The sequence below is a fragment of the Callithrix jacchus genome, chromosome 22 (genome assembly GCF_049354715.1).
Source record: "Callithrix jacchus isolate 240 chromosome 22, calJac240_pri, whole genome shotgun sequence".
Lineage (NCBI taxonomy): Eukaryota > Metazoa > Chordata > Mammalia > Primates > Cebidae > Callithrix > Callithrix jacchus.
Window position 1 is genome coordinate 13,804,158 of NC_133523.1, and position 10,667 is coordinate 13,814,824.

General features: G+C 46.3%; 1 protein-coding gene across 2 annotated transcripts in view; it reads right to left on the minus strand.

Moving 5' to 3' along the window:
• Window positions 1-10,667, minus strand: part of LOC144580717 (uncharacterized) — a 100,880-nt gene that overhangs the window by 83,224 nt on the left and 6,989 nt on the right. The window lies entirely within an intron of this gene.

Genomic DNA, 10,667 nt, shown 5'->3' on the forward strand with positions numbered 1-10,667 from the left:
ATATCCCAATACAGCCTCTAAGTTTATGACTGACCACGTGTTCTGGTGTAGGGACCATGGGCTGGAACTGGAGAAAAGGATGAAGGCTCTAAGTTGCACGGATTCGCTTACTGGGTATCAGTGTGATGCCAGTAATGATGACGACAACCGAGATGTATTATCTGAACAACGCTAACTCCCTTATATGCACAGTCTCAATAAAGTTTAAACAACAGCCCTACAAGGTAGGTGTGGAAGTAACTTCTGGTTTGCCGTTGATAGTAATGGCAAACAGCAATGACTTCTGCACCAACCTAATAGTTTAACACCTTTTTTTCACAGAGGGGAAAGTTAAAGCTTCAAAAGTAAAGCTGGCAAGACATGGTAGCCAAGGTTCAAACAGCGAACCCATCCCAGAGCGCCGGACCTTGATGAGAACAAGATGTAGTTTAGCATTCAGAGTCTACAGAAGAAACCTGCAGATTATAGCCCAAGGCCAAATCCTGCCTGTGGTCTGTTCTTACGTGGCCTGCAGAGCTTAACAATTTTAACATTTTAAATGGTTGGAAAAAAAATAAAAGGTGATATTGCCGGGCGCAGTGGCTCATGCTTGTAATTCCACACTTTGGGAGGCCAAGGTCGGTGGATCACCTGAGCTCAGGAGTTTGAGACCAGCCTGGCCAGCATGATGAAACCCAGTCTCTACTAAAAATACAAAATTTGCCAGGTGTGCTGGTAGGCACCAGTAATCTCAGCTACTTGGGAGGCTGAGGCAGGAGGTAGGAGAATCGCTTGAACCTGGGAGGCAGAGGCTAGAGTGAGCCAAGATCGTGCCATTGGACTCCAGCCTGGGCGACAGAGTGAGACTCCATCTCAAAAAAAAAAAAAAACAAAAAAAGAAGAAGAAAAGAAGATCTTCTGCCAGAATATAATAGATTCTGGATACTAGAAAAATAAAAAAGAAGAAAATTAATTTTAAAAGAGAATTAGAAGATTCTATGACCAAATAAAAGTATATAAAATTCTGGCTGGGTAGTAGCTCATGCCTATAATCCCAGCGCTATGGAAGGCTGAAGGGGGAAGGATCACTTGAGGCCAGGAATTTGAGATCAGCCTGGGCAACACAGTGAAATCCCATCCCTACAAAAATTTAAAAATTAGCCAGATGCAGTGGCGTGCACCTGTGGTCCCAGCTACCCACGAGGTTGCGGCTAGAGGATCGCACACCCAGGAGTTCGAGGCTGCAGTGAGCACTTTATCCTGAGAAACAGAGCGAAACCCTGTCTCAAAAAAAAAAAATTACTGTTTATCCCTTTACCAAGCAAGTTTAATGACTTCTTTTCTTCAGAAAAACTAGAGCCTGCTACCCAAAGTGATACATGAATCAGAAGAACCATCATGCTTGTTAGAAAGAAGGCTCCCACTCTATCCCATACCTGCTAATCATAATTTCCCAAGGCATTCATATGATCTGTAAAGTTTGAACATCACTGCAGGCAGCAGAGAAGTGCACCTGGAGCCCCAGCTATTTAAGAGGCTGAGGCACGAGGATCACTTAAGCCTGGGAGTTCGAGTCCAGCCTGGGCAGAGTAATGAGACCCCTGTCCCTAAAAACAAACAAACAAACAAAGCCCAGCACTTTGGGAGGCCAAAGCTGGCGGATCACCTAAGGTCAGGAGTTTGAGACCAGCCTGACCAACATGGGGAAATCCCGTCTCTACCAAAAATACAAAATTAGTGGTGCATGCCTTTAGTCCCAGGTACTCGGGAGGCTGAGGAAGGAGAATTGCTTCAGCCCAGGAGGTGGAGGTTGCAGTGAGCCGAGATCGCTCCACTGCACTCCAGCCTGGGCAACAAAAGCGAAACTCCCTCTCGAAAATACAAAAACAAAAGTTTGTGATTTAAAAGCTTGAGCATCACTGGGCTAGATGAGGGTCCTGTAGATAACCGGGACCCAAACAGGCTTTAGGTTCAGAGATACAGAAGAACCAGATCTGGGATGCTGCTCTAGCTCCTACCACAGGAGGAAACCTTCCCAACCACTCTAAAAGCTCTGAAAACTGCAGTTGCAGAAGTGGCCACTAGGCGGCAACCATGCCATTTCACCAATTGAATTTAAAACCTTTTTTCCCCCCAGAAACTCGTATTCCAGCGGTAAGCGGGCCCAGTTCCATGGGCCTTCAGTGTAATCTCCCCCTGGAAGGGAACAAGAAGTGCAAAGTTTCCATGATAAGAGGGAGCCTCTGTTCTTCAAAGAAATCATGGAGACTGGTGTGGCCTGAGCCCAGAGTAAGGGCCCGTGGAGGGCACTGGGAGTCACATGGCCTGTGGGCCCCAGGGATTGTGACCATGACAAGGTTTAAGGAGGATGCAGAGGACTGTGCTTCAGAACGAACCCGCTGGTGAACCACACCATAGATTTGGAGTCAGCACATTTTTTCTGTCAGGGTCCAGGTCGTCAATATTGTCAGCTTTAGGGATCTAACCGTCTCTGCTGCAGTGACTGAACTCTGCTGCTGTCTGGTGAAAGCAGCCATAGATGAGACATCAAGGAATGGCTTGGCTCTGTCCCAATAAAACTATTTATAAACACAGAAGCTTCCATTTCGTATCATAGGACATGTCACACAATGTAGCCTTTGGGTTTGTTTTCAGCCACTTTTAAAATGTTGCTATTCTAGGCCAGGTGCATTAGCTCATGCCTGTAATCCCAGCACTTCCCAACGCTGAGGGAGGAAGGCTGCTTGAAGCCAAGAGTTCGAGACCAGACTGGGCAACATAGTGAGACCCCATCTGTACAAACATTTTTAAATTAGCTGGGCATGATGGTGCATGCCTGTAGTCTCAGCTACTCAGGAGGCTGAGGAAGGAGGGTCACTTAAATCCAGGAGGTCAAGGCTGCAGGGAGCTATGATTGTACCACTGCACTCCAGCCTGGGGGACAGAGTAAGACCAAAAAACTAAACAATAATAAGGCCAGACGTGTGGCTCATGCCTGAAATCCCAGCTCTTCGGGAGGCTGAGGCAGGTGAATCACAAGGTCAAGAGTTCAAGATCAGCCTGACCAATATGGTGAAACCCTGTCTCTACTAAAAATACAAAGAATTAGCTGAGTGTGGTGGCATGCACCGGTAGTCCCAGCTACTCGGTAGGCTGAGGCAGGAGAATTGCTTCAACCCGGAAGGCAAAGGCTGCAGTGAGCCGAGATCGCACCACTGCACTCCAGCTTGGACAACAAAGCAAGACTCCATCTCAAAAATAAATAAATAAATAAACAAAATGCAAAACTGGTATTAGCTTGAGGGCTGAATTTAGCCTATGGACCACAGGTTGCCAACTCTGGTATAGATGGATGGGAATGACAAGAGTTAAGGGGACCAAGAAAGACCAAAAAATGAGGGGTGAAGTAGGCTGAAAACCATCAGAAGAAATGGAGCTGGTGCCACAGGACCTTTGCAAATGCTCTTCCCACCCCCTCCCGAGTAAATTCCTGCTTGGCACTGACATTACAGCACAAACTCCACGTCCTCAGGGAAGCCTCCCCAACCCCTATCCCTTGCCCAGCTACATCAGCTGCCCTAATGTTACACTCACTATCCCCTCATTCACCTCTTCATCACTGCAGTGGTTTTCTGGGGTGGGTTTTGTTTTGAGGCAATCTTGCTCTGTCTCCCAGGCTGGAGTGCAGTGGGGCAATCTAGGCTCATTGCAACCCCCACCTCCTGGGTTCAAATGATTCTCCTGCCTCAGCCTCCTGAGTAGCTGGGATTACAGGCGTGTACCACCACACTTGGCTAATTTTTTGCATTTTTAGTAGAAACGGGGTCTACCATGTTGGCCAGGCTGGTCTCAAACTCCTGGCCTCAAATGATCTGCCTGCCTCAGCCTCCCAAAGTGCTGAGATCACAGGTATGAGCCACCACACCCGGCTTCATCACTGCAGTGTTTTTTTTTTGGTTTCACCATGTGGTCAGGCTGGTCTTGAACTCCCAACCTCAGGTGATCCACCTGCCTTGGCCTCCAAAGTACTTGGATTACAGGCGTGAGCCACCATGCCCAGCCCACTGCAGTGGTTTTATATTAGTTTGTGTCATTCTTGGATTAATGTCTGTTTCACTCATCTGACTCAGCTGGGAACTGGGGACTGAAATTGTGTTATCTTCTTTATTTTGTGAAACTCTGTGCCCCTATGATTAGTACGGTAGCCACTAAAGTGTATCTTCTGGATGGGCACGGTGCCTCATGCTTGTAATCCCAGCACTTTGGGAGGCCAAGGCAGGTGATCACCTGAGGTCAAGGAGTTTAAGATCAGTCTGGCCAACCATAGCCAACATGATGAAACCATGTCTCTACTGAAAACACAAAAATTAGCCAGGCATGGTGGCGGGTGCCTGTAATTCCAGCTACTCGGGAGGCTGAGACAGGAGAATTGCTTGAACCCAGGAGGCAGAGGTTGCAGTGAGCCGAGATGGTGCCGCTACACTCTAGCCTGGGCAACAGAGACTCTGTCTCAGAAAAATATATATTTTTTATTTTTATTTTTTTTTAAACAGTCTCACTCTGTCGCCCAGGGTGGAGAGCAGTGGTGTGATCTTGGCTCACTGCAACCTCCACCTCCCAGGTTCAAGTGATTCTCCTGCCTCAGCCTCCCAAGTAGCTGGGACTATAGGTGTGTGCCACCATATCCAGTTAAATTGTTTGCATTTTTAGTAGAGATGGGATTTCACCATGTTGGTCAGGCTGGTCTCAAACTCCTGACCTCAGGTGATGTGCCCACCTTGGCCTCCCAAAGAGCTGGGATTACAGACGTAAGCCACTGCACCTGACCACAATTCGTACGTTTTAAACTGTGTGCCATTCTGAGTAGTGTGATGAAATCTCGCACCATGACCATCCATCCCCCCCGGGATGTCAATCATCCCTCTGTTTGGCACTTCTACCCTGTAAACACCCCACCCATTAGTCTCTTACTAGCCATCACAGTTGTCAGATCAACAAAACATGGTATAGCTGGGATTCAGTACCACTCACAGTTTCAGGAATCTATCAGGGGTCTTGGAACATGTTCCCTGCAGATAACAGATGATTATTAGTGTCTTGGGGTTACCATAACAAAATACCACAGCCTGATAGGCTTAAAAAACAGAAATTAATTTTCTCAGAGTTCTGGATGCTGGAAGTTCAAGATCAAGTTCAAGATCGTTGGCAGGGTTGCTCTGTGGCTTCTCTCCACCTTCCTCTGGAAGATGTCAGATAGAAGCAAGCCTCAGGGGACTCCATGTTTGGGTCCCCTTCCACGAATACTCCCTTTGTGGAAGCCATCTTTCTCTCTCCTGGATTTCCCCTCTGGAGTCCCCTTCCACTCTCTCTTCTGGAAGCTTGTCTTCCCCTCCTAAACTCCATCTCTATTCCCTTCCACTCAGTGTGGAAGCTGCTTTCCTCTACTGGATTCCATCTTTCTGGATTCTCTCACTCGGTGTGAGAGTTAGCTGTTTCTTTCTCTCTCCTACTCTTGTTTCTCTCTCTCTCTTTAAATAAATCACTTTCTACCAAAAAAAAAAAAAGAAAAGAAGAAGCCTCAGGTATGGAAACAAACGGCGGCAATGACCACAAGGCACAGAGGAAGTTTGGGGCCTGCTCCCCAAAACCTTCTCTATCTCCCATCCCCTAGGAACTGAGCACCCCAGGGAGCTGGTAGAATGGGGATGTGGAAACATGTCCCATACCCATAGCCTCGAAAACAGACTAATTTATTCTTCCCTTTGCACATGAAATGGAGGCCTAGACAGAATGTCTGTGTTTGGAGTTCACCAGAAGCCAACCCTGAGACAAAGACTCAAGTCTTTAGGAAATAAACAGGAAATACTCTAAGTGGGGTGGATATGTGGGAGAGGGAAGGGAAGGAAGTCAGCAAAGAGTTTAAGAAGCAGGTTTCTACAGTGGGCAGCTGGAGCTCAATCCCCTGGGTGAACACCAGGGGTCAGTGTAGAGCACAAACCGCAATCATCCCACACAAAGGTGAGAGAGCTGGGGTATTTATCCATCAACTCCCCTTGACTGCCACAGAGGTGCTGAGCTCTGCCCAAACCTGACCAGCCTCTCTACCTGCATTTGGTTTTTCAACTAATTGGTCTGTATGTGTCTGAGGCTGGTTAATCCACTGGGTACCAAAAGCATAGCACATCAGGCCTGCAGCCAATAACAACATTTAGGGGAAAGAAAATACACACATGGCCAAGTGCAGTGGTTCACACCTAAAATCCCAGCACTTTGGGAGGCCAAGGAGGAAGGCTCACCTGTGACCAGGAGTTTGAGACCACCCTAGGCAACATAGCAAGATCCTGTCTCTACAAAAAAATTTAAAAGCTAGCTGGGTGTGGCAGTGCATGCATATAGGCCTAGCTACTCAGGAGGCTGAGGCAGGAGGATTGCTTGAACCCAGGAGTTCAAGGCTGCAGTGAGCTATGATCATACCAATGTATCTCAGCCTGGGTGACAGAGGGAGATCATTTCTCTAAAACTATTAAGGCCAAGCATGGTGGCTCACACCTGTAATCACAGCCACTTGGGAGGCCCAAGGTGGGGAGATCACTTGAGCCCAGAAGTTTGAGAATAGTCTGGGCAACATTATGAGACCCTATCTCTACAAATAAACAGAAAAATCATCCAGGTATAATGGCACATGCCTGCAGTTCCAGTTGCTTGGGAGGCTGAGGCAGGAGCATCACTTGAGCCCAGGAGGTTGAGGCTGCAGTGAGCTGTGGTAGTGCCACTGAACTCCAGCCTGAGCAACAGAGCAAGATAAATAAATAAAATAATAATAATAAAGTAAATGAAAATAAATTTTTTACAAAGAAAAGAAAATGTACACATACAGGCTTCAAAATCTGTATAGCAACTAGCAAAATCCACGAGAATAAGCATACAAACATCATTGTGAAATTTAGAATTCATAATCCTTCCATTATATACAATTTGTAGATAATCTTCTCACTTATGAAGATTTCTGACTGCTAAGAAAGAATCATAGCCAATGGTGAATTAAATAGGCTACATGTAGGCAAATAAAGACAACAGGAAAAGTACAAAAACTCAAAAAGATTTATAAAAAATAATAACAATAAATATTTATGTGGTATATGGGTATCATGTGGGTGGGGCTAAGAGCTGCTCTCACCCCCATGTCAGACCCCAGCTTCTCTGAGACTCTGAATTAACCCAATGGGACCCTGCTGCCTGTGCCCTCAACTTGCAAGAAGGTATTGTCTTAACCCCTGACTTCTTTCCCCACTGTCAATAGCTGCCTCAAAGGCACTCTCGAAGGGATCTCATAGGGAAAAGGACACACCCCACCCTTTTACAGACTGATGCCCCCTCAAACACACACATCCAAGAAAAATGAACAGCACCTATGAGAACTGTATACCAACAGTTGCATAATGAGTATACCAATATAAGCATAATGAGTATACCAATATATGCATAATGAGAGTTCCAGAAGGAGAGAAGTAAAAGGATCAGAAAGAATATTTGATGAGGCCAGGTGTAGTGGCTCACAACTGTAATCCCAGCACTTTGGGAGGCTGAGGTGGGCAGATCACCTGAGGTCAGGAGCTTGAGACCAGCCTAGCCAACATGTTAAAACCCCATCTCTACTAAAAATACAAAAATTAGCCAGGTATGGTGGTGGGCATGTGTAATCCCACCTACTTGGGAGGTTGAGGCAGGAGAATCACTTGAACTTGGAAGGCAGAGGCTGCAGTGAGCCATGATCATGCCTCTGCACTCCAGCCTGGGTGACAGAGTAAGACTCTGTCTCAAAAAAAAAAAAAGGAATATTTGATGAAATAGTGGCCAAAAACCTCCCGGAATTGATGAAAGACATAAATCTACATATCCAAGAAGCTCAACAAACTCCAAGTAGAATAAAAACAGAGAACCACACCAAGACACATTAAAAGCAAACACACACAGCCTCCTAAGTCCAGGCTTCTTGGACACCCCCTCCTATACAGAACTCCATCACCTTACACCTGATCTCCTACCTGAAGAGACAAGCATCACTTGATCACTTGGTGGAGCATGAGTCTGGACAAGGAGGCAGATAAACTAAAACAAACCTCTGAGACTATTAAATTCAAGTTTTGGCAAGTGTTAAAGAAAGGAAACTGAGTGATGTGATAATGACTAGACAGAGGTGCTAGGCAGAAAGGGTCTCCCCAGAAGGTGCTATTGGATCTAAAGGTTGAGAGAGAGGTGACCACCAAAGAACCACAGCTTCCCAGGCAGAAGGAACCATGTGTGCAAAGGACCTGAGGCAGAAACAGCTTGATGTGAAGGAGAACCAGAAAGGAGACCACAGTGAGTGAATGGGACAGCAAAGAGATGAGGCTGGAAGTCTTGTTAGACCATGGTGGGAATCTGGATTTATTCTATGTGGCGTGAGCAGGCACAGGAACACTATTCAGCAGGATGGTGCCACAATTTGATTTCAGTTTTAAGTCCACTCTGGGTAATATATGGAGAATGCAACATAGGGCTAAGGCAGGTTATATTTTCCCAGATGGCCACAATATCTCCCATCCTGCATTCACTTGTACAAGGTCACCTTGACATGCCTCCCATGGAAAGAGGTACAGCCTATGTCCCCTTTCCTTGAGTCTGGTGGCAGAAGTGACACAGCAAGACACATGAAGCTAGGTCAAAAGAGATGTAATTTCTTCCTTGTTCACTTTTAGAGGTCTTGGTGGCTGTCTAAGAAGTCTGACTACCCCAAGGCCACAAGGCTGGAAGGAAGCCCAAGCCACATGGAGTGGCCTGTGGGGTTGCCCTAGTCTACAGCCCCAGCAACAGCTGGCGTCAATTGCAAGACCTCCAGATGATTCAGGACTCCCCTCAACCCCATTTTTTGAGTCACTCCTAGCCTTAGAGTCTTCCCAGATGAGGTGTAGGGACAGGTACTGTCAACTCTGCCCTGTTCAAACTGAACCATAGCATCTGTGAGCATCATGTAAACCAAAAGATATCTGAGACAGGTCTCAATCAATTTAGAAAGTTTATTTTGCCAAGGTTAAGGAAGTGGCAGTGACACAGCCTCAGAATTTCCTGAAAACATATGCCCAATATAGTCAGGGCCACTACCTTGATTCACACCTATGATCTTAGCTAACTGGGGGGCCACAGTGGGCAGATCACTTGAGCCCAGGAGTTTGAGACCAGTCTGGATAACATGATGAGACTCCAGCTCTACAAAAATAGAAAAAAATAGACAGGTATGGTGACAAATGCCCAAAGTCCCACTTGCTCAAGAGGCTGAGGCAGGACCATCACTCGAGCCCAAGAGGTTGAGACTGCAGTGAGCTGTAGTGGCACCACTGCATTCCAGCTTGGTCCAGTTATATATATGTGTGTGTGTGTGTGTGTGTGTGTGTGTGTGTGTGTATGTGTATGTGTGTGGGTATACATATATATATTTATATATGTATGTATGTATATTTTTTTTCTTTTTTTTTTTTTTGAGACGGAGTCTCACTCTGTTGACCAGGCTGGAGTGCAGCTGCACGATCTCAGCTCATTGCAACCTCCATCTCCTGGGTTCAAGGGATTCTCCTGCCTCAGCCTCCTGAGTAGCTGGGACTACAGGCACGCACTACCATGCCCAGCTAATTTTTGTATTTTTACTAGAAACGGGTTCACCATGTTGACCAGGATGGTCTCCATCTCTTGACCTTGTGATCTGCCTGCCTCAGCCTCCCCAAGTGCTGGAATTACAGGCGTGAGCCACCACGCCCAGCCTGGTTTTATATATTTTAGGGAGACAGGAGAGCAATCAATATATGTAAGATGTACATTGGTTTGGTCTGGGAAGGCGGGACAACTCAAAGTGGGGAGAGGGCTTCCAGGTTATAGGTAGACAAGAGACAAAAAGCTACATTCTTCAGAGTTTCTGACTAGCCTTTCTGACTATGCAATTTACAGAGATAGTTACTTATGCCTTAGTCTGGCTTAGTGAAACAAACAGGTGAGGAAGCGATCAGATATATGTCTGTCTCATGTGAGCAGAGGGACAGTTTTGAGTTCTGCCTGTCCTTTGCCCATAAGGAATTTCCTTGTGGGCAAACTGTGAGGAAGATACGTAGCTTTTTTTTTTTTTTTTTTTTTTGACACGGAGTCTTGCTTTGTTGACCAGGCTGGAGTGCAGTGGCACAATCTCAACTCACTGCAACCTCCACCTCCTGTGTTCAAGCAATTCTCCTGCCTCAGCTTCCCAAGTAGCTGGGATTACAGGTGCCCCCACCCCCCAACCATGCCAGGCTTTTTTTTTTTTTTTTTTTTTTGTATTTTTAGTAGCGACAGGGTTTTCACCATGTTGGCCAGCCTGGTTTTGAACTCCTGACCTCAAGTGATCCACTGCCTTGGCCTCCCAAAGCACTAGGATTACAGGAGTGAACCACCGTGCGCAGCTAGCTTTTTTATCCTTATAGCTATCTATCTTACTTAGGAATAGAATGGGAGGCAGGTTTGCCCTACACAGTTCCCAGTTTGACTTTTTCCCTTTTGCTCAGTGATTTGGGGGGTCTCAAGATTTATTTCCTTTCACAATTACGACATGGTTGTTTTACATCACTACGTTTGGGGATGGTTTGTCAGACAGCAGCAGTAGTTGGCATTTGGAGGGTTAGACTTCA